This window comes from Macaca nemestrina, chromosome 19 (genome assembly GCF_043159975.1).
Source record: "Macaca nemestrina isolate mMacNem1 chromosome 19, mMacNem.hap1, whole genome shotgun sequence".
In the NCBI taxonomy this organism is placed as follows: domain Eukaryota; kingdom Metazoa; phylum Chordata; class Mammalia; order Primates; family Cercopithecidae; genus Macaca; species Macaca nemestrina.
The window spans coordinates 8,231,480-8,257,748 of NC_092143.1; the positions used below are offsets into that span (position 1 = coordinate 8,231,480).

Consider the following 26,269-nt stretch of genomic DNA (forward strand, 5'->3'; position numbering starts at 1 on the left):
TAGAGAAGTTAGGTTTGAGAAGATAAAGATATCTATATCCAAGTACAAGAAGGTTATAGAATACAGAGCAGATTTATCATAAAGATTACCTCAATGTGTTTAATAATCAAGTTCCCAAAGATCTAAGATAAAGAAACGATCCTAAAAGTAGCACGATAAAATAAACAAATAACATACAAAGGAGCTCCAATACATCTGGCTACAGACTTTTCAGTAGAAATCTTACAGGCCAGAAAGAGTGGCATGACATATTTAAAATGCTGAAGGAGTAAAACTTTTACCATAGAATATTTATCTGCCAAAAATATCTCTGAAACATGAAGGAAAAATAAAGACTTTTCCAGTAAACAAAACCTGAGGGATTTCATCAATACCAGACCTCTCCTGCAATAAATGCTAAAGGGAATACTTCAACTAGAAAGAAAAGAATGTTAATGAGCAATAAGTGATCATCTGAGACCATAAAGCTCACTGTTAATAGTAAATATACAGGAAAATACAGAATGTTATAACACTTTAACTATGGTATGTACCCTTATGCTAAGTAGAAAGACTGAAAGGTTAAACAATCAAAAATAATATCTACAAGTGTTCAAGATATACACAGTACAATAAGATACAAATAGAAACAACAAAATGTTAAAGACGAGGGGATGAAGTTAAGGTGTAGATTGTTTATTAGTGTTCATTTTGCTTGCTTGCTTGTTTACACAAAGTGTTAAGGTATTATATCAGCTTAAAATAATGGTTTATAAGAGAGTATTTGCAAACCTCATGATAACCTCAAATCAAAAGACATACAATGAAAACAGACAAAATAAAAAGTTAGAAAATAAATTATATCACTAGAGAAAATCAGCTTCACTAAAATAAAAATAGAAAAGAAGGAAGGAAGGAAGGAAGGACCAAAAAATCAGTAGAAAACAAATAACAAAATGGCAGGAGTAAGTACTTAATTATCAATACTAATATTGAATGTAAATGGGCTGAATACTCCAATCAACAGATACAGAGTGGCTGAATGGATTAAAAAAGACCCATTGATCTGTTGCCTACAAGAAACATATGTCACCTATAAAGACAAACATAAACTGAAGTTAAAGTGATGGAAAAAGTTATTCCATGCCAATGAGAAACAAAAAAAGAGCAGGAGTCACTATACTTATATCAGACAAAATAGATTTCAAGACAAAAGCTATAAAAAGAGACAGAGAAGGTCATTATATAATGATAAAGGAGTCAATTCAGCAAGAGAATATGTTTCTAAATATATACTTACTAAACCCTGGAATGCCTAGATATATAAAGCAAATATTATTAGAGCTAAAGAGAGACAGAGAATCCCCAATATAATAGCTGGACATCAACACCCTACTTTCAGCATTGAACAGATTTTCCAGACAGAAAATCAACAAAGAAACATCAGACTTAATCTGCACTACAGACTAAATGATTCTAATGTATATTTACAGAAGATTTCACCTGATGATTGCAGAATACACTTTCCTTTCCTCAACACATGGATCATTTTCAAGGATATGTTAGGTCACAAAACCAGTCTTAATACATTAAAAAACTGAAATAATATCAAGCATCTTAACAGGAGAAATTCTGAAAACTATACAAACAGATAGAAATTAAAAACATGCTCCAAAATAATCAGTAAGTAAGTGAAAAATTAATAAATAAATTGAAAAGTTTATTGAAACAAATTTTAATGGAAACACAACATACAAAAACACACAGCAAAATCAGTAGTAAGAGGAAAGTTTATGTCTATAAATACCTACATCAAAAAGGAAGAGAAACTTCAAATAAATGACCTAATGATACATCTTAAACAACTAGAAAAGCAAAAGAAAGTTGAATACAAAATAAGTAGAAGTAAAGAAATAATGAAGATCAGAGCAGAAATAAATGAAATTGAAATGAAAAAATATAAATGATCGATGCAACAAAGTCAGTTTTTTGAAAAGTTAAAAAAAATTGACAAACTTTTAGCCAGACTGAGAAAAAAAGAAAGATCTAAATAAATAAAATCAGAAATGCAAAAGGAGACATCATAACTGACACTGCATAAATTTAAAGGATCATTAGTGGCTACTATGAGCAACTATATGGTAAATCTGGAAGAAATGGACAAATCCCCAGTTACATAGAAGCTACCAAGATTGAACCATAAAGAAATCCAACACCTGAACAGACTAATAACCGGTAACAAGACTGAAGCCATAATAAAACAATCTCCACACACACACACACAACAACAACAACAAGAGGCCTGGGACTTGATGGCTACACTGCAAAATTCTACCAAACATTTAAATAATTAATACCAAGCCTACTCAAACTATTCCAAAAAAACAAGAGAAAGAAGTGCTTCTAAACTGATTCTACAAGGCCAGTATTACACTGATATCAAAACCAGGCAAAGACACATCAAAGAAATTAGACTACAGGCCAATATATCTGATGAGTATTGATGCAAAAATCCTCAACAAAATACTAGCAAATTGAATTTAGCAATAGTTTTTTTCAAATCATTCATTATGAATACATAGGATTTATTACTGGGATGCAAGGATGGTTCTACATAAGCAAATCAATTGATGTGAAGCATAGAACAACAGAGTGACGAACACAACTATAATCATTTCAATTGATGGTGAAGAAGCATTGGATCAAATTCAACATCCGTTCATGATTTAAAAAAAAAAAAAGCACATTAGAGAACTGGGGATAGAAGGAAGACACCTCAACAAAATAAAAGCCTTGTAGACAGACCCACAGCTATTATCATATTGAATTTAAAAAGCCGAAAGTCTTTCCTTTTAGATCTGGATCACAACAAGCATGCCACTTTCAGCACTGCTATTCACCATAGTACTGGAAGAAATACACCACATCCAACTGGAAAAAAAAGTCAAATTATCCTTGTATGCTGATAAAATAATCTTATATCTGGAAAAAAAAAACTGAAGACTTCACCAAAAAACTCTTTGAACTGATAAACAAATTCAGTAAAGTTCCAGAATACAAAATCAACCTACAGAAATTAGTAGTATTTCTATATGCCAACAGTGAACAATCTGAAAATGAAATTTTAAAAAATAATACATTTATAAAAGCCACATACAAAATTAAACACCTGGGAATTAGCCAAAGAAACAAAAGATCTCCATAACGAAAACTATAATATATTGATGAAAAAAATTGAAAAGGACACCAAAAAATGAAAAGATGTTTTGTATTTATGGATTGGAAGAATCAATATTGCTAAAATGTCCATACTACCCAAAGCAATCTATAGATTCAATGAAATCTCTAACAAAATACTAATTCTATTTCTTCACAGAAATAGAAAAAAAAATTATTCTAAAATTTATATAAAACCACATAAGACCGAGATAGGCAAAGCTATCCTGAGCAAAAATAACAAAACTGGAGGAATAACATTATCTGACTTCAAATTATACTACAGAGCTATAGTAACCAAAACAGTGTGGTACTGGCATAAAATCAGACACACAGATCAATAAAACAGAAAAAAAGAACCCAGAAAAAAGTTCACAATCAAGAGTGAACTCATTTTCAACAAAGGTGCCAAGAACCTACACAAGGCAATAGACAGTTCCTTCAGTAAATGGTGCTTGGAAAACTGGATGTCGATATGTAGAAGAATGAATCTAGACCCCTATCTCTCATCATACACATAAATCAAATCAAAATGGATAAAAGAGTTAAATATAAGACATTAAGCTATGAAACTACTACAAGAAAACTTTGAGGAAAACCTCCAGGACATTGGTCTGGGCAAAAATTTTTAGAGTGTGCCCTATAAACATAAGAAACCAAAGTAAAAATGGAAAAATGGGATCACATCAACTTGAAAAACTGCACAACAAAGAAAACAATCCACAAAGCTGAAGAGACAACCCACATAATGGAAGAAAATATTTGCAAAGTACTAGTCTGACAAGGGATTAATAACTAGAATATATATGGTCCTCAACTCTACAGGAAAAGTCTAATAATCCAATTAAATCTGTGCAAAATATTTGAACTGATATTTCTGAAAAGAAGATGTACTAATGACAAATGGGCATATGAAAAGGTGCTCAACATCATTGATCATCAGAGAAATGCAAATCAAAACTACAATGAAATATCATCTTGCCTCAGTTAAAATATCTAAAAGGCTGACAATAGCCAGTGCTGGTGAGAATGTGAAGAAGATGGAATCCTTATACACTATTGGTGGGAATGTAAATTACCACAGCCACTATGGAGAATAGTTTGGAGGTTCCTCAAAACACTAAAAATTGAGCCATTACATAATCCACCAATTTCTCTTGTGGGAATATACCCCAAAGAAAAGAGATTAGCATATTAAAGAGATATGTGCACTCCCAGTTTGCTGCAGCACTGTTCACAACACCCAAGATTTGGAAGCAACCTTAGTGTTTATCAATATATGAATGAGTAATGTTAAAGTGATACATATATGAAATGGAAACTATTCAGCCATATATAAGAATGAGATTCTGTCATATACAACAACACGGACGGAACTGGAGATTATTTTGTTAAGTGAAATAAGCCAGGCACAGAAAGACAAACATCACATGTTCTCACTTTTTTGTAGGTCTAAAAATCAAACCAACTGAACATTGAACATGGAGAGTAGCAGGATGGTGTTACAGGCTGAGAAGTTAGTGTAGGACTGGAGGAAGGTGGGTTTATTTAATAGGTACAAAACAAAAAAATTTAATAAGACCTACAATGTGATAACACATTAGGGTGACTATAGTCAATAATAATCTATTTGTACATTTAAATATCTAAAAGAGTAAAATTAGATTGTCTGTAACAGAAACAATAACTGCTTGAGGGGAAAAATACCTCATTTTTCATGAGGTGATTATTATGTATTCCCTGTCTGTGTCAAAACATATCAGGTACCCCAGAAATATATACACCTACTGTGTACCCAAAAATTAAAAATTAAAATTAAACAAAACCTTGATCCAACCATATGCTGCTTAGAAGTAACCTACACAACTAATAAAGACACTTACATATTGAAGGTAAAAGACTGGGAAAAAATATTCCATGCAAATGGAAACCAAAACAAGCAGACATATTTATACTTATATCAGACAAAACAGACTTTATATCAACATCACTAAATAAAATACAAAGAAGGTCATTATATAATAATAAAGAATAAATTCCACAAGAAGATACTATAATCATATATCTTTAAGATATGGGACTTTATCTATGTGTATATATATAGAGTATATATAATCTTATATATAAGAGATAGGAACCCCAAACCAGAGCACCCAGATTCATAAAACAAATACTAATTCCTCTAAAAAAAGAGATAAAAACCAATACTATAATAGGGGAGACTTCAATACACCACTAACAACACTAGACAGATAATTGAAACTGCAAAATATCAAGAAACACTAGACTTAAATTGGACTTTTGACCAAATGTACCTAACAGACATTTACAGAACAGTCTACTCAACAACTGCAAAACCTGCGTTTTTATCACCAGTGCATGGATCGTTCTCTGAGATAGACCATATATTAGGCTACAAAACAAGTCTTAATACATTTAAAAAAACCTCAAAATCATATAAAGTGTCTTCTCAGATCACAGTGAAATAAAACTAGAAATTAATTCCAAGATTGAGTATAAAACTATACTAATACAAGGGACTTAAACAATTTGTTCTAGAATGGTCTTTTGGTGAATTATAACATGAAGACAAAAAATTTAAATCTTTTTGGAAATGAGTGAAAATCAAGATAAAACATACCAAAACCTCTGGGATAGAGTAAAAGCAGTGCTAAGAGGGAACTATATAGCATTAAATGCCTACATCAAGAATATAGAAAGATTGCTGAAGATTTTCTAGGACACACAAATATTTAGAAATGGCAGTATGTCTTACTTTATCATACAATTTAGATATTTTAACATATATGTTATGCATATGTTTATATTAAATACTTTTCATCACATTTTTGTTATACAATTTATATGAAACTTATAAATTAAATATTTGTTTCAAACATTTTACTGTTGGTTTAATATAAATTCATATGTTTTTTCTCTGGCAGTTAGTTAAGATGCTTCTTAGCTTGCAGTCACAGTTGTAATTCAGTTCTTTTCTTCACATTAGTAAAATCAAAAACAAAAACAAGAAAACCCTCTTTTTTCCAATATTTTATTCTCAGACTATTACAGTGAAAAATTATTGCTTAAAATGCATTTTTTTCCTTTAGACAGCTGATGTGTGATCTTGTATTGGGAGCAATATCTTCTGTATCTACTTAGTCTCATATCATGATTAATAAATGGAGGGCATATATCCTATTCTCATTTAATGAGGAGGAAAAAGCTAAGATTCTCAGTTCTAAGTATCTAAATTTAGACTTCAAAATCATAAAATATTATCAACACTCCAGAAGACAGCGTGAGTCTTTGAGTTTTAAAGTCTAGTCCTAGAATCTTAAGGTTTCCTGTTTTCAGTAGCAGTAAGTTGGCAGCTTCAGGCGAGAAGACTATTTTCATCTTTCTTCTGTTTGCTATATAAAAGTAAATTCCAAAAAAGAAAAGGAGTGTTGTGCTTTTTCGTTTTCATAGATTGATCTGAAATTACTATTAAGACATGGATGATGGCCGGGCGCGGTGGCTCAAGCCTGTAATCCCAGCACTTTGGGAGGCCAAGACGAGCGGATCACGAGGTCAGGAGATCGAGACCATCCTGGCGAACACGGTGAAACCCCGTCTCTACTAAAAAATACAAAAAACTAGCCAGGCGAGTGGCGGGCGCCTGTAGTCCCAGCTACTCGGGAGGCTGAGGCAGGAGAATGGCGTAAACCCGGGAGGCGGAGCTTGCAGTGAGCTGAGATCCGGCCACTGCACTCCAGCCTGGGCGACAGAGCGAGAATCCGTCTCAGAAAAAAAAAAAAAAAAAAAAAAAGGACATAGATGATGTATACTATGAAGACTATGGGTGCAAATTCCAACCTTGAATCTTAGCTTCAACTCCTAGAGTGACCGAAGACAGATTTTTTAAATTGCTCTAGTTTACTTATTGGCAAATGGTGGTTAAAAATGAAAAAAAAAAAACACAAAAAAACTTTCCTCAAGGCATTATAGTACTGATTAACTGAAAGAGTTAGTGGCAAGTACATACCATTACTTTTCAAGCTTTAAAAGCCACATGCATGGGCACTGGGGTTGTGCTGCCAGTCTGGGAAGGCAGTGGCCGTAGTGGTTGTGGGACAACCCCCTGGCTCCAAGGCAGCACGCACTTGTGTTAACGGTGGCTGTGGCAGGCTGCATAAGCTGTTTCTTTAGGCCCTCATGTGGCACACGTGGGCAGGTGCCAGCTGTGATGGTGGCAGCAAGTTGATTGGGCCTGTCTTCAGGCCCCCAAGAGGAGTGCACATATGCCAGTGGGAGTTGACATAGACAAATGGGACTATATTAAACCAAAAATAATCTCCCCAGAAGAGAAAACATTCAACAGAGCAAAGAAAAATATGTTAATATTTGCAAACTATTCAACCGAGAAAAAGCTAATATCCAGAATATACAAGGAAATAAAACAAAACAGAACCAAAACAAACAAACACCCAACAGAAAACAAAAAACAAATACTCTCATTAAAAATTGGCAAAAGGCATGAATAGACAGTACTCAAAAGAAGACATACAAAAAGGCAACAGATATATGGAAAAGTGCTCAACATCACTAATTGTCAGACAAATGCAAATCATCAGATATCGTCTTGACCCCATTAGAATAGCTATTCTTATAAAGACAAAAAATAACAGGTATTAGTGAAGGTGAGAAAAGGGAACTCACATACTGTTTGTGGGAATGTAAATTAGTACGGCCACAATGAAAAACAGAATGAAGATTTCGAAGAGAAAATACCACTTAAACTGAAAATAGAACCGCTATGTGATTGAGTATCTCACTATTGGGTATAGGAAAGGAAATTAATATATCAAAAGAATACCTGCACCCCCATGTTTATTGCAACACTCTTTACAATAGCAAAGATATGGAATCAACTTCAGGGTCCATCAATGGATGAATGGATTTAAAAAGTGTGTTTATATACAAACTAGGATACTACTCAGCCATAAAAATGAAATCCTGACATGTACAGCAACACAGATTGAACTGGAGGTCATTGTGTTAAGTGTAATAAGCCGGGCACAGAAAGACAAATACCACATTTTCTCACTCATATGTGGGAGGTAAAATGTTGGTCTCATTGAGGTAGAAAGTACAACAATAGTCATCAGAGATTAGGAAATGTGTGACTTGGGGGAAAGGGGGACTAAAAGAGAGAATATCCATCACCCTGAGTATTTAGAATGTCTATATTATAAATTTACATTATTTATAATCTCTCTGTTATAAATACTCGAGGTGATGGATATCCTAAATACCCTGACTTGACCATTACACACACTATGCATGTAACTGGGGTGGGACAAGCAAAATTAGGCCACTGACTTGTCCTCCTGTATGAAGCCCAGTGGGCTATACACCCTTGTGCACCAGCAAGTAACGTTTTTGCACGGTAAACCATCCTACAGGACACCAGCAGACCACCGGATGTTTACAAGTTCCTGATACCCAATATTGGCCTGGAAAAAAGAATAAAAGTCCCTTACTCCTGATGTAACTTCCTCAATCTCCAGTCAATCAGCACCAAAAGCCCACAAAGCTATTAGCTACAATTCCTGCCTTGGGGCTGGCTAGGAGTTTTTCCGGGGTCCTGCCTGTGCAGCTGGGATCAAGGTTTAGCTTATAGTAAACTTTCCCTCATTTTAATAGTAAAAAAAAATCATCCTTAGGTGGAGATTTTATACCCTAATGATATATGCAATGTGTGTTAGAGCACATAGATTCTGAACCCACGTGCCAGTTGCAGGTCTGCCTTTATATACTTGACCTCATCAGTATTCTATGAATATGCATGTACAGTTCCCACAAAGGGAATTTCCCTTAGGGCACTAGGGGTGCTCTCTCTCTCTCAGAGTGTGCATTTGTTTTGCTGTAAATTTCTGTGCTTACTCTTACTTTGGACTCACTTTCAATACTTTTGTTTGGCAGAGTCAAAACTTGAACCGGTCCACCCACCAACAACATAATAAAATATCGCATATATCCCATGCAAATGTACAAATATTACGTATCAATAAAAATTATATAAAGTGTTAGTTTAGATAAAAAATACTGAATTTTATGCTCTTCACCATAAGCCAATTTGTATATTAAGACATAGATATGCTGAAAGCAGCAAGGTGACAAATACATGTCATACATATGCTAATCTAAGGAACACTGCACTGTCTGTATTAATGTCAGACAAGTTATATCAAAGTGTCCTTATTTGTTATATATTTCCAGAAACATTGACAAGCACTCTATAACAATAAAGAAGTCAATTTATCAGAGAAAAAAAAACAACCCCAAATGTATTAATGACTAACCACAGATCTTCAATACATACGAAACAAAAATAGATAAAAGGAAAAGAAGAAATAGACACTTCTACAATTATAACTGTTGACTTCAGTCTTCTTCCTTCAATTAATGTTAGAAACGGCAGACAGAAAATCAGTAATACTGTTAACCAACTCGATCTGTAGATACTTCAAAATCATTGAGGACAAAATATAACTCTTCCTGTTCCCATCATCTTTCCAATTTATTTAATAGCAATGTAATTCACCTACTGATCAGATGAAAACCTTAGGAGTTTATTGTTTCTGTATTCATACGCTTTACAACCAATCACCAAGTACTGCTTAACCCTTTAAAACAACATCTCAAATCTGGAAACATCTCAAGTCTTCTGCCACCACTAACCTGGTATCTCTCATATAGACGAGAACAGTAATCTCCTGGTTGCTCTTCCTGCTTCCTTATCCTATACTACTCAGGAAAGAGCAGAGAAAGTGATCTTCATAATACACATAGCAGATAGTTTTACATGCTTTTTATATCCCTTCCAGTGCTTCCTGAGGTTCATGTGTTCTAGACTCTGATTACCTCTAAATCTTCATATCCTACTACTCTCCCATTTGCCTTATCTCTTCAAACTCTACCTTGCAGTTTTCTTAAGCAATCTACATTATTTTTCTTTAGTGGGCATTCACAGCTAATATTTCCTCCAATTTGAATATTCTGCCCACCAATTTTTACAAAACTTTTGACTCACTCACCTGTAGCCACTCTGCATCACATATCTTAACATTTTTTTCTCTATGGCACTTTTATTTCTTCTAAAATTACAATGTTTTCTATTGCTCATGAGTTCAATCTCCTTCATTGTAAGATACATGACTTCACCCAGAGCAATGTTAATTTTCAACAATATCAGCAGACTCACACTTATACATAAAAGGAACCTCAAAAGTGGTATTAAAATAATTGACTGAAAAAATATATTAAAGTGGACATTTTCCAAAGTGTCCCCATTTGTTATATAGTTTCAGAAATAAAAAGAGATATAAGTAATTATAAAAATGGAAAGACCAGTTTTACTTTTAAAAGTTCTGATTTAAATGGATTTTGTTTTCTTTTAAAACTATGAGCTTTATAACTGATAAAATAAATGATATGCTTCCTATTATTAAAAATTAGAGCTACGCAACTCATTATTTTCATTTTATTGCCTTGACAGCCATGGAGTTCAAGTTACATACTTTCATTTGCATTAATTATCTTTAGCCTGGGTTTTAAAAATTATTGCAGAGTTCTTATCTCATTTCCATATGTATTTTTAATTTAAAAAGCTTCTCATAGTTTCTTTGTAAATATGGTAGGCACCTAACAATATTTCTGCCATATAGACAGAATAGCATATATATTATTATCTGTTTAATACTGAAAGATCAGAAAATGTAAGTTTGACTAACAAAGCGTTTCTAAGGAAAGGTTATAAGAAACCTAAAGTTCACACAATGGCAGAAACCTTTTGCAGCAGAGTCATTACTGTTACTAAGAATGGACACAAACGAATATTATCACAGCTGCATTATTATCATTGACAGTTTTCAAGATCAATTTAATAAAAAGGATAGAATGCAAAAGTCCCTTCTAAAACATTTTCTAAACTCCAGAGTTTAACTTGGTTGTCATTGCCTGAAGCAGAAGAACAATTTAGATTTCTAAAAGTGCAGTATGGCTGTTTGAAATATTCAGTCAGATTTTATTTTCATTCTTTCCAAAGAAATAACAAGTACATTATTTTCGACAAAAGAACACCTTACACGTACTTTAATCCAATCTGATCACAAAGAAACGTACATACAATCATAGATGAATGCAAACTAATTCAAATATAAAGTTACTATGACTTTGCACAAATGCCGCTAGCTACACTATGATCGAATTTTTTAATCTAACAGAGAAGAGAACAAGCCTATTTCTTCTACTTGTGCTGCTTCTCAAGTGAGTCTGTAAGAGGCCTTGACATTTCTGACCAATAATTTTATAATCAAGATTTCATTATTTAAACATGAAATCTTGTTCTGTGTTGTTCTGTGTTTTCTACTTTTTTTTTTTTTTTCAGATGATGTTTCACTCTGTTGACCAGGCTAGAGTGCAGTGGTGTGATCTTGGCTCACTGCAACCTCTGCCTTTCGGGTTAAGCAATTCTCTGCCTCAGCCTCATACCATTAGCTTTGTGGTATAACAATCGAATCAAGCAAGCGATAACTTATCACTTTTGTGATAAATGTCAATCTAATTATGACAATTACTATCACATTATCTTTACCATACTCTAGTGGTTGGAGATACAAAGGAGTGACTTACGGGGGGCCACCGTAATGTGTGTACACTATAATTGGATTGATATGCATGTGCTGAAATTAAAAAAATGCACAGTTTTGCTTCTTCATTGTTTTACTGAAACAGAGAAGAATAGTGAATAATAAATGGGGTAGGAGTGTCAAAATATTTTGCTGAACAATTAAATTTTGTTCTCAATTTTAGCTTTGCAATAATCACTTTAGCATCATTTCTCCTGATATTTTGTCTCCTTTCTACACTTATTTATTATTTATAAACTATAGTTTTTTTTTTTACAAACTGCCATTTTGCATATGTGCATTTATTTATATAGAAATTTTATTATTGTGTGTGAACCATTAAGTATAAGAAAACAACAATCTGGAAACGTGAAGGAAAATGGTGAGTAGGATATAAAGCCTCATCACATAGTTTATATATTGGTGGAGAATATGGATACTAGACGTATTCAAATAAAAGTATGCTCTACTATTAGGTAGTGAGAAGTTTGATTATCAATATGAAGCAAGATAAAGCACTACAGATTGGAAGGACATAGTATTTTACAGAAGGTGGTAAGGAAAAAGCTCCTCAAACAGATAATATGGAAATGGAGACAAGAGTTATCTACCTGAACTACAACCTATTGAAACGGTGTCCTTGAGTTAGAACAAATCAATTGCAAATATCCTGAGGCAGAAGATATTTTACGATACTTCAAGAAGTGCCAACTTGGTTTTCATGGACAGAGTTAAATAAGTGAAGTAGCAATCATGCCCGAGTGATAGGTACCAGCTAAATAATGTGGGATTTATTGGCTATGGTTAGGTAATTTAAATATTTTGAAAATGAATAGAAGCCTTTGGAAATTTTTGAGTAAAGCAGTAAATAGGCATGCTTTGTGTGATTAAAATGTTATTTGTGTTTTTGCATGACCACTTTAATCTTCAGAAGCAAACTGGTAACATATAACTCAATAGGAAGCTATTTCAGTAAACAAGAAAATCACCCATTGTACTTTAAAACAGAGATTTTCCATTCAAAGGAAAACAGAGTGAAATTTCAATACACTTTGAAGATAAATTTGGCAGGAATTGCTTGTATATTGAATGGTGAGCGTGACAGCTAAAGAGAAATGTCTTCGAGAATTTTTGGACTAAGCAACTAGATGAATAATAATATTTGCCAATATGAGGAAGACCGTGGGATGTGCAGGTTTGGGAATAAAATTTGTTTAGAAATCTGATAGCATATGTTAGCTGAAGGTGCCTATACACATTAAACTGAGATGTTAAATATGCAATGGATCATGCAGTGAATCCAGAGCCCAGAGGAGGAAGGGAAGTTGGGAAAACACATTAGGAAAACAGCGGTATATGAATCGCTTTAAATAAAAGTGATTTTAAATAAAGAGGAACGTGCTACGACTGAGTCGGGTGCATTTCAACATTGAAAGATTGGGAACGAGAACTAGCAAAGAAGCCTAGAAATGGTATCCAGTGAGGCAGGGTGAGAATTGCAAAACTTTGGTGTTTACGAGGCCAAGAAATGAAAATGTTTTGAGAAGGAAGTAATCATTTATTTCAGCCATTTTTTATATGATGTGAACTGAATCCCGAGGAATTTTAGATTGTGTGGGTGTATTTTTTATTTGGTAATATTTGGGAAATACTCCTGATGTTAGCAAATTAATAGACAAAGATACCAGGTCTGTTCCACGAGCAAATAATGCAGTGTAGTGTGTTACACATATCATTCAATAGACCTGCAGGCATTCCGTTTAGTTAAAATCATATTAATAAGTAGATGGGCTGATAACTTCATTTTATGGCTAACCACAATTATTTCTCGGTTATATAAATGAACTTTCCAGAAATCCAACAAGTTTAAAAATGAAAAAAGAAATCTAAACAAACCTGTTATTTTTATCTGTAGTCTTAGTACCGACTCTCCAGCTATTAAAAAAAAAAAATCCCCCTTCAACATCATTTAACATCATTTAACAAAATAAAATGTAAAGTCTAGATTTTATTTCATGACCTTCACTAACCTGGGATGTGAGAGAATGCACTTCCATTAATGAAAACTTAAAAGAACAGACTTGTTCCCTGAAATTATATTCTTACGAGGCTTAATTTGTACCAAGGTCCAACATACTTTAAAAAGCAAAGGTGCTTCATCAGGTTCAATGGCTAAGAAGCAAAATAGAACAGCTGCTACTTTGCTTGGGTAGCCTTGAAAAGTTTAATTATTTACTTAATGTCACACAAATGATCAGTTCAAAAATGTATGTTATTGTGTTATCCAATACTCCACTTTCCATTAACTGTAAGTGATTTAGATGAATGTTTATTAGATGACTTTATTCAATAAAATTATTTTTATGTAAGTACCTATTTACCAGTTGAGAATGCTCAGTTATTGTATTCTTGTTATGATGTCACACTCAGAATGATTTATTCTGATTAACTTTTTGATTTTAAAACAAATGAATGTAAACCAAATTTAAAATATAACTGATCATTAGAGAAATGTAAATAAAAACTCCTATGAGATACCATCTTATACCAGTCAGAATAACTACTATTTAAAAGGTTAAAAACAAACAAACAAATAAACAAACAAAAACAGATTCTGGCAAGGTTTCAGAGAAAAAGAAACTAAGAAACGCCTATACACTGTTGGTGGGAGTGTAAATTAGTTTAGCCAGTGTAGTGTTTCCTCAAAGACCTTAAGACAGAAATACCATTCCACCCAGCAATCCCATTATTGGGTTTCTACCCAAAGGAATATAAATCATTCTATTATAAAGATACCTGCACATGTATATTCATTGCAGCACAATCTGCAATAGCGAAAACATGGAATCAACCTTAATGCCCAGTGGTAGACAGGATAAAGAAAATGGCCATGTGCAGTGGCTCACACCTGTAATCCTAGCACTTTAGGAGGCCGACGTGAGAGGATCATGAGATCAGGAGTTCGATACCAGCCTGGCCAATATGGTGAAATCCCATCTCTAATAAAAATACAAAAATTAGCTGGGCATGGTGGCACATACATGTAAAGTCAGCTACTCAGGAGGCTGAGGCAAAAGAATTGCTTGAACCTGGGAAGGGGAGGTTGCAGTGAGCCGAGATTGCGTCACTGCCCTCCAGCCTGGACAACAGAGTGAGACTCCTTCTCAAAAAAAAAAAAAAAAAAGTGATATTTATACACCACAGAATACTACACAGCCACAAAAATGAATGAGATCATGTCCTTTCCAAGAACATGGATGCAGCTGGCCATTATCCTCAGGACACTAAGAGACCATTATCTTTAGGACACTAATGCAGGAACAGAAAACCAAAAAGCATGTTCTGACTTATAAGTGGGAGCTAAATGATGAAAACACATGGACATAAAGAGGAGAACAACTGATTCTGAGGCCTGCCAGAGTGTAGAGGGTGGGAGGAGGGAGAAGAGCAGAAAAAATAACTATTAGATACTAGACTTAGTACCTGCACGATGAAATAATGTGTACATCAAGCCCTTGTGACACAAATTTACCTGTATAACAAACCTGCCCATGTACCCCTGAACCTAAAACAAAAGTTTAAAAACATAAAAATAAATTTAAGCCTAAAAATAAAAAAGAATATGAAAGCATAAATTTTACACTTAAAACTGAATTCAGTGTTTACATATAAGAATTAGTGTAAGAACTGGTCACTTGAACCATGTTCAATAATTAAGACAGAGCTTACAGGAATGCTGCCATTGGTAAAGAGACAATTGGATACAGAACAAGAACAGTACTGTCTATGAACACGAACAGGGTGCAGATTACATATGATCAGTCATGCTGTTCCCTTCATTGCAATCTGTTGGCATCAGAAGTATGCAGCTCATGCTATCATTGCAAAAATATCTTTCAGATCATGGTTTAAATTTGCTTTTGTATGAATAGCTTCTAGTCTTTCCTTCAAATGAAAGCTGTAGATAGAAGAGAAAGCACAAAGAAGGAAAAATGTAAACTCACAAAAAAAGTAAGTGGAAACAGGACCCGAGAAAAGTTATGAGAAGGAGCATAGTGAAAACATCAGGCAGTGCTCTTCGACCCAGGACTTAAGCAAAGCTGACAGATGTTTTGTATAACTTCACATTGTTTAAACACGGTGTTACGGTTAGGCTTTGTATCCCCACCCAAATCTCATCTTGAATTGTAATCCCCATGATGTCCATGTTTCAAGGGAGATATCAGGTGGAGGTAATTGAATCATGGAGCTGGTTTCCCCCCAGTTGTTCTCGGGATAGTGAGTGAGTTCTCACGAGATTTGATGGTTTTATAAGGAGCTCTTTCCGCTTCGCTCAGCACTTCTTCCTGCCATCTTGTGAAGAGGGTGCTTTGCTTCCCTTCGCCTTCCGCCGTGATTGTTTTTTGAGGCTTCCCCACCCATGCATAACTGTGAGTCAATTAAACCTCTTTCTTTTAAAAATTGCCCAGTCACGGGCAGTTCTTATAGCAGTGTGAGAAGGGACTAATACACAGGGAATAATTTTTACGACCCCTGGCAACTGACTGTTTCTATTCTGAAAAAGAAGAATAAAAAGGGAATAGGCTAGGTTAAAATAATCCTGCAGTACCTAGAAGTGAAGGACAACACGTACATCTTAATACAAAAAAGAATTGAAAGTCAATCCGGAATAAAATTACTCCCTCAGTATTCTCTAGGTTGACTGGATTATAGTTATCTTTTTTGTATGTTATACAATCTTATCAAGTGGGGCTACAATCAGAATCTAGACGCGAACTGTGTGTGTGTGTGTGTGCGCGCGCGCGTGCACGTGACTATGTGAGAGTCTGTGAGTGCAAGGGTATGGGCTCACACCTGTAATCCCAGCACTTTGGGAGGCCGAGGCGGGCGGATCATGAGGTCAGGATATCGAGACCATCCTGGCGAACACGGTGAAACCCCGTCTCTACTAAAAATACAAAAAAATTAACCGAGCGTGCGCGGTGGCGGCGCCTGTAGTCCCAGCTTCTAGGGAGGCTGAGGCAGGAGAATGGCGGGAACCCGGGAGGCGGCGGAGCTTGCAGTGAGCGGAGATCGCGCCACTCACTCCAGCCTGGGCGGCAGAGGGAGACTCCGTCTCAAAAAAAAAAAGAGAAAAAAAAAAACCTCCACGTATCCGTATACAAACTACCACTGCAGCATATTTTGAGTCCAGTCACTTCCTGGGAGAGATAGTTGTTTATAAGTGGGAAGGAAGAAAAAAGAGAAATGAGAAAAGCAGGAAAGAAAACGATAAAACAAATTACCACAGGGATCAGGAATGAAAAGGCAGGGGATGAATGAGAGAAAGAAAACAGAGGAAATAGAAGGAACAGGAGAAGGAACAAGAGAAGGCACTTGGCAAAAAGAAACAATGTAGAGGATGTAAAGGAGAGCAAGGGAGGAGAGCAAAAGGTTGCGTTCTTGACAAATTTCTCGATGTCCATGGTCTCTACCTGGAGGAGGAAGGAAAGCGGGAAGAACCGTCTCACTGTGGCATGAAAAGGCAACTGCAACATCTCAGCGCCAGCATCCCTGTGACTGTCAAAAGGCTTTCGGTAATGGTAAGAAAACACTGATATAGAGTCACATTAATAGGCAATAAACTGGTGGTGAAAATGAAGCATTGCTTCAGTCTGCGTTTGCCTATTTTGCTACTGAAAGGGTGATTCAAGAACTGACCAGCAGCATGGAGATCTCCTAGGAGTTTATTTAAAAATAGGTAATTGAATGCCCCACTCTGGACCCACTGAATCCACATCTGTGTTTTAATAACATCCCCAGGTGATTTGTATGCACATTGAAGTTTGAGAAATATTGCACCATACTCTATGCATCCCTGGGGCAACATTAACATTGCTTTACATTCAAATAAATGAAGAACCAGCCACTGGGGGGCTGTAAAAGCAACCTAATAGCTAAGTCAAATGACATTCTTGGGAAGGTGGTAATTTTTGAGAATGCCCTAAAAAATAAGGGCCAGTCTTACCGTATATACTCATGGGGTTACATTGCCTGGGAAAATTATTAATGCTTGTTTTGGAAGTGGTAGTGAGAATCTACATCAACAGTACTGATTTCCATTGCTTTTATATATATATATATATACACACACACACACACAATAGATACACATATATACAGACACGTATATGTATACACACAATATATATACACATACATATACACACACACGTAATCTGATTCTGGGTTTTATGAGCAAATGGTTTTATTACGTTTTTAATAGGAATCCTTTCATTTACCAAGAGAGTATTTTCCAGGAGAGTGAAATTATACTGATGTTGGAACGTTAGTCTGAAACTTAAAAAATACTATATTCCATTGATCTTGTGAGAGGAGAAACACATTACCTTGTTTACCTTGTTCCCATTTGTATAATGAGCTTACATGTGAAAGAGGCTATTTAGAATACCTTATTATTATGATTAGATTTACATATTGGGAGCTAAGACCTATTATCAAATCACAGAATGGTCACTTTATATCTACATTTTTAAATAAAATGAATAGGCTCCAATCTGCACCTCACTAAGCAATTGAAATAATAATGAAAAAGTAGTTCTGAAATTCGTGGTGGTTATCTACATGAAAATCAGAATAATTGAATTATTTGATTATTCTTCATTTTCCTATGTGGACACTTACTTTAATTCCAATTAATGACAGTTTCTTATTTATTTATGCACTTTTTTAACTAGAAAATTTGGTAAGACAGTTATATGTGAAGGATCATGAAGAACATTTCTGCTTTTTAAAAATACTACACAATAGTTAATAATAAATACCAGTGGTTTTTTTTTTAAAGCATTTATACTTCTGTGACCTGAAAAAAGGTAATGAAAATCATATTTTTAGATGTCCATCTGGATCCAAAAGTATTAATTATCACTCAGCAATCAGGGAAGTGAGAATTGCTATGTTGGTGGAAAAGGGAAATTTTATTCTCAAAGAACAATTCTCACCTGCTGACTGGAGACTGAACATTTAATGTCATGTAATATGAAATGAAATTAGACATGGCAGATTATCATCTGACAAAGGTTTTTACACTATTACTAATCTATTTTCCTAATTCTTTTCATTTATTTTGTGGTTTAGAGAGTAGTAGCTTTTAATAAGCATGATTTTTAAAAATTACTCTGCCTTATGCTATATGTAGGTTTTACCTAAAAATAATTAATCTCTATCTCTATTGCCACTTGATTTCTAGATGCCACTATACTTTTACATAATTTTCATAACTTTATTAATCAAAGTCAAAGAAATAAAATTGTTTCATGAATCATTCATTCTGTCTCAAAGTTATGTAATTTTGGGGACAGATTTTTTTATTTTTTGAGGGGGAGTCTTGCTCTGTTACCCAGGCTGGAGAGCAGTGGCACAATTTTGGCTCACTGCAACCTCTGCCTCCAGGGTTCAAGTGATTCTTCCTGCCGCAGCCTCTCAAGTAGCTGAGACTACAGGCGCCCACCACCATGCCCAGCTAATTTTTGTATTTTTTAGCAGAGACAGGGTTTTGCCCTGTTGGTCAGGCTGGTCGTGAGCTCCTGACCTCAGGTGATCTGCCCGCCTCGGCCTCTCGAAGTGCTGGGATTATAGGCATGAGCCACTGCACCCATCCAGAATTTTTTTTAAAGCCCTCTGACAGGAAATAAACAATATTCAGTACTTGTAAACTTGGACATTTAGAAAGTACCAGTAGAAGTAAATGTAATATATATGATTGTATGTATATGAACATATGTAAATATGGATAAACAAAATGCGTATTAAGAGATTCCAAAATATATGTCATATGTCTAAATGATGTGTATATATTACTTGCTTTCAAAGAAAGATTCCCCAGGATTAGATGTCTAGAAATTGTATTGGGTCAGGGGTTTTTACTGGAATTTGGCTGATTTATTTATTTATACTGTAGTCATTAAAACTATGTTTCAACAATCTACTGAGAAAAGCAGATTAGATAAGATAACTTATCAAGAATAATGTTGGATACCCGACAGGAGACAGGGATATGCATTTGAGGTGCTTTTCTATAAAAGGTTCATTTCATTTGCTTTCTGAACTTAAAGTTCTGCTCCCATGTTCTCTCATTTTGTTTTTGACTGGATCTTCTTTCTTAACTTTAATCTCTTGATTCCCATGTAGTTCAGTATCTTAGTTCTATGTGAAATGTATTTCAGAAATTAATATTGAAACTGGCTCATAGAAAAGCTTTTCTCACTTACCCTAGCTGCAAGGACATGGCAAACTTGATCTCATTTTGTTCTCATTGAAATGAAAACTTAAGAAATTGTATATTGCATATGAATATTTATAATTTAAAATAATTGTATAATCTCGCTAATATATACATATATTTATATACAAAATTTGAAAACACAGAAAGACAAAATGTGATAATTCTCCTTTCTATTTTAGTATGTAACATTGCATATTTTGTCTTGTGAAAACAGAGCACCCAAATAAGAACAGAGACAGATTGCTATAGCCACCCTGACTTGCATTTGGCAGAGACTCAAAGGCATGCAGAAAAATTAGAAAGGTTCATAGTGACAAAACAAAAATCTAGGTATGTTTTGACTGGAAGGCTTTGACATGACAAATTAACTAGAAGAGGGGTTTCTGTGATTTGTTTGGGATGAATCCGACATTTTCTGTTTGGTCTTGAGTTGGAAATTTGGGGGGAAATATAAGGAAGCTGACAAACATTGATCAAATCTGTTTGTATATTGTTTATCAATCCTCTTATTGGTCAATTTCTCACTAGGAAGAGATTTGTCAGTTCAAAGAAGGCTAGAGATCCAGATCTTCTCAGAGATTGTTCATTCATTTCTATAATTAGTTTTATGATGATTTCTACTTACCTTTTGTTGTTGCATCATCATGTACCAAAGGATGATAAAGAAGCGTTTAATACTCAAATACAATTCAGTAGGCCATTATTGGGACCACTATGACAAAAACAAGAATCATTAAAAATCCAAGTAAGATCCTCTAGAACCAGGAACCCCAATTGTCCAACAGAAAAATTCCAAAGACCATTAGGATGAACCTGAGAAATGATGAAAAAGCCAAGTAGCTTTTTCCTTAAGGGAATGCATAGCCTCGTCTGCTTACCTGCTTCATTGATCCAAGTACAGTAAGAAATAATAGCCATGGCGCACATGTCATCAAGTCTAGCCAACAAGAAACCTAGAGCAATGCGTTATGCATCACTCTTCATGCTCTTGAGATTGATCTATATTCCATCTAGGACAGCAGTGTTTCCATTAATAATGTAATAATTTCTCTGCAGTCTTTTCTACTTGTCTGAATTCTACCATTGGAAACGCTACTTGTTCACATAAAAAATGAATCAGTTCACATAAAAAAATGAATCAGTGATTTCCCCAGGTAGAGTGCCTGAATAATCAAGGTGACCTCATTTTAGAAATCACATTTGTGTCAAAATTTATAGGTTCGGTGTTCAGAGAAGTGTGGTCTCTTTGTATAGACACATCTCACAATATTGTTCCTAAAGCACACCTGTTAGCATGAGGCAAATGGAATCAGATGTTTTACCACAAACAAAAGAGTATCCAGTAGGGGTATGTGGGAGATCAAACTGAGGCCTTACGTTAGCTAAGTTATATATTTGCATCTCCATTAGTCTATCCCAGGTGGCAAATGTTTAGTGTAGTACCCTAAAATGGATGTTGAATTCAAATTTAGCATTACTCAGGGTGTGGACTTTAGATTGTGATTATTGGTTCTTTTTTTTTTTTAGAGGGCAAAGGGATACTAGAAAGTCACAAGTTGATTTGTTAAAGGTAATTTGTCCATATCATGAAAGTGGAAATGCCATCTGCTATAGTTTGCTGTGATTTCATTGTATGAGACTGGGTGTTTCTCATGGGAGTTTGGTAATGGGCTAAGACTGAGGGCAGGACTAATGATTGGGATAATTTGAAAATGACATTAGAGTGAGTATCTTCTGACCTAACAATTACAAACATGAAGATGAAAAAAACAAAGGGTCATTGTGTATGGAAAACAATCAGAGGTCTATTTAAGAAAAATGTTTATAAGCAAGTGGATATAAAATAAAACAATAATTAGACAGGGGCCTTGTTCCAATGTCTTGGAAATCTATCGGAGGCCATCTGCTTCTTCCAAAGGTTTTGCATCACTATCTGCTTCCAAAGACCTACTGCTTCTAGAGGATCTCTGTGAAGCCACAGTTTGAAGTCCCCAATTGGAATCAACTTCCAGTTGTGTGGTGCTCTAAGTTTCTTCTTTAGTTATGAGACATGAACTAGGAATTGATTCCTTAGAGTTCCACTAATATATTTATTATTAACAGTACTTGATAAGATCCACTTCAACAGTGTTCAAGGGACGTTTTTCTCTGGTGCATCCATCAATAGATAAAATTTCCTGCTTAATAATCATAAAGAAGGTGTTTAGGAAAATGCTGTGCAAAGGTAGCCTTACCCTGTTGGTCATAGTAAATAAATACCTGGTAATACTTTTCCACATATGTATTATATATTATATATCCGTATGTCTGCTTTTGTGTATATGCATGTGTATATGTATGATATTAAGATATATTATGTGATTATATAATATATGACATATGCTATTATAAAATATTTATTATATAATTCTATACAATTTAATATCATATATTTCACAATATATTATATTACATTATACACACACACATGTGGGCGCGTGCACACACACACATAAAATAAGGAATAGTCTCGTGAAATAATTATAAAGGTTGGCAAATTCCAAGATTTGGAGAGTGAGACAGCAAGCTGGAGGCCAAGGAGAGCAAATGGTTTAGTTTCAGTCTAAGTCCAAATGTCTGAGATCCAAGAGAGTTGACGGTGGTATTCCTGTCCAAAGGCCAATAGGCTTCAGACTCAGAAGAAGTTGATGTTTCAGGTTAAGTTCAAAGTCAGAAGAAAGCTGATATCCCAATTTGAAGGCAGTCAGCCAGGAAGAATTCTCATTTTCAGCAGAAGGTCAGACTTTTTTTTTTCTATTATTTCTTTCAACTGGTTGAATGAGGTTCACCCACATAAGAGAGAATAATCTGCTTTATTCCAGTTTACACATTTACTATGTATGTATGTACGTATGTATTTACTGAGACAGAGTTCTGCTGTGTCACCCAGGCTGGAGTGCAGTCGTGCGATCTTGGCTCATAGCAGCAGCCTCCGCCTTCCGGGTTCAAGTGATTCTTGTGCCTTAGCCTCCTGAGTAGCTGGGACTACAGGTGCACACCACCACTCCTGACTAATTTTTTGGATTTTTAGTAGAGATGGAATTTTGCCATGTTGACCAGGCTGTTCTCAAACTCCTGGCCTCGTGATTCACCCACCTCAGCCTTCCAAAGTGCTGGGATTACAGGCATGAGCCACTGCTCCTGGCCAAGTCTACAAATTTAAGCATTAATTTCAACCAAAGCACCCTTACCCACACATTCATAATAATGTTTGATCAAGTATTTGGGCATCCCATGAGCCAGTCACATCAATACATAAAATTATTCATCACAATTCCCACAGATATGCACCTCAAGATGAAAACACAAAATCAGCCAGCCTTTTAACTACTATGAAAAGTATAGATTTTCATTAAGAAACCCTCCACCTGATTCTTAAAATAGGTATATGATGACTAAGTCATATTAAAAATCTCTTTGAGGGGATGAAAGTCAGATAAAATCGGCAAGAAAGTGTTCAAGATACTCTTGGGGCTTTGGATTCTGTTCATGTATGTCTTTACAGTTTTTCTTAGGCTGCTGACAAATGACTCATGACTTGAAAATAATGTCGGCTGTCATTTCAAAGTTCCCCTACCAATCCTGACTTAAGATAACAACGAATTTGTCTTTACCGTGGTGAGTAGTTTTATGAAGAAATTTAGAGAATATCCATTTGAAATCATTGGGTGCTACCAGGCAGCCATCTTGGGAGGGTTAGAGATTATCTGAGTGAAGAATACAACCATATATATAATATATATATTATATGTATAACATATATATCTCTCTATATAATATATATATATTCATTCTTTCATTCCCAAACCAACTATTGATATCTTATAATGACTTATTTGAATTATTCCAAAATGTATCCTTTGATGATTAAGACAGAATCCTGACCTTTGATACAGCTACTCGTTGGCGTAATGCTTTTCTATATTTCCTTCAGCTTCCATGTGTCCACATCTGGATTTGCCTAGGCCTCAAACTTTATAATGGCCACCTCTCTAAACAGTAGGCATGCACTTAAAAGTCCCTTAAATTGTCCATTTTAGATAAGGGTTACATCCATTGTGTGGACTCTAATTTATATACTTCTCGAAAGACATACTTGTCATCTGTATAGATAATTTTTGACTAGTTGACAAGCTCTAGTATATGCAATAAATGCTGCCATCTCAGCTAATTTTACATCCATAGAGGGCTATAGTTTAAAAGAGAGCTTGAATTGGTAATAATATATCCTGCTTAAAAATCTCAAATTTTAGTTCTGAGATAAGGCCCATTAAAAATATATTATTATTTTCAATGACAGTCACCGATAAATACAAGAGAGGCAAAGAATATTCCGCAACTGAGGAAAACAAACTATTCTGAACTTCAGGTTTTGAAGTGGTGAAGGGTAATGAGAGAGGGAAAGATTAACAGCATCTCAGAAGAGGTTCATGGACTGACTGAAAAGTGCTGTGTGTTCTCAGCAGTAATGTCTGTACTGGGTAAAGAACCATGAGATCAAGCAGGCAGCCCAGCATTATTTTTAGCAGAAGTACAAACAGGTTTTGCACCACTGTTTTTGTTTTTTACTATTTTCGTGAGATAAAAGGTAAACCCTAAAGATTGTCCGTGTAGCTCATGCATGAATAGATTAAAAAAAAAAAACTTTTGGTAGACAGAGATGCTTAGAGAAAAAAGCTGTTGAAGTCTCTTCAGGTTACCAAAAGCGTTCATGTTTAGGTTCCCATAGCCAAGGGTCTCTTACTAAGGACTTAGTCAGTTCATAAAGAAGTGTTGTAATCTTATAACACCTTGGCACTCATTGCCAATTAAACTTAGAAATCCTACCGTTTATGATTTTGTAATGTGTCTTCAATAAGTTTGGATAGTTTTTGGCTTATTAATAGAGAATATTTCTCCCTCATTAGATAGGACGTTCTCAAATAATGAATTGTGTCTTGGCAAAATTATATTCTCTCTTGGAAATTCCAAGTTTTGTTTCTTCTAAGGTTGAGCCTGAGAAGATGGAATCATTTTTAGAGACTTCACTGTTCCATGAGGAAAGTAAGAGATCATCTATATGTTACATCAGAATTGAACTAAAAGGGAAATTTAGCTGTGTTAAGTTTTCATTGGGGAGCTGAAAAACTTAGGAAGGAATTTTGGTGAAGCCCAGGCCATGATGTTGCAGGTACATTATTGTCCCCAGGGGAAAGTCAAAGGGATAGTGACTGTTCTGATATAGATGTACGTTGAAAAAACACAGGGAAGGTTGACTACAGAGAAACAAGATGCTTTCAGCTGGAGTTGCTACCAAGATGATATTCCAGTTATGTACTTCTAGAAGTCAGGGATAACAATTTTCTGATGATTCTAAAGTCTTGAAAAAAAATACAATATTTTCATCCTTTTGAATTCTTTACTGGAAAAGTATGAGAAATCTACATATAAGTTTTTCAACTGAGCTTTTCCTTCCTTTGGCTTTAAAGGATAATGGGTAAGTTTGGGCAATAAGTTGGTAAAATCTGTCTAAATTTTAATGGGTTTGCTTCACACATATTTTCTGTGTAGTGAAAGGTTTAGTGCATGGAGTGTCAAGTATGGTGTTAAGTTCCTTATCAGGGATGTGCATCACATATAATGGAGAAGCCAAAGTATATCCAGAGCAGAAACAATCCATGAATTGAGGACTTCTAGAGTCCTCAAGAAGTCATTCGTCTGGTGTGCATTTAATATTGTAATTCCATTTATAGATTCTTTGACATTATAGTAAGAAAATACATTTTATTGGATCATTATTATATAATAGATTATTACAAAACGTTAAATACTTCAAAAGTTCTCAAATACATCTAAAATTCTATCTGCCTAGAATGGTCAGGAGTGGGTCAAGAACTGCCAGCTTCCCTATTTTTTGTCTCTGATTCCATCCAACTCAGGATCAACCAGAGAAGCCCAAATATGTTCCCCAAGACAATTACATGGGATCCCTTGCTTGTAGTTAGCCTGCATCCAACTTCCCTTGTCAAACTCCAGTCATAGCACACCTGAAACCCTACCTCATTTCTTTCACTACCAAACTTTCCCACTCCCTTGC

The 26,269-nt window shown here is 34.9% G+C and overlaps 1 long non-coding RNA gene across 1 annotated transcript in view; it reads left to right on the plus strand.

The window, feature by feature from the left end:
• The first annotated feature begins 16,223 nt into the window (after positions 1-16,223).
• LOC105476931 (uncharacterized) overlaps positions 16,224-26,269 on the plus strand; it is a 232,206-nt gene continuing 222,160 nt past the window's right edge. Inside the window, exon 1 of the long non-coding RNA XR_011616782.1 lies at positions 16,224-16,300. This is a non-coding gene — a long non-coding RNA (uncharacterized lncRNA). The remainder of the gene's footprint in view (positions 16,301-26,269) is intronic.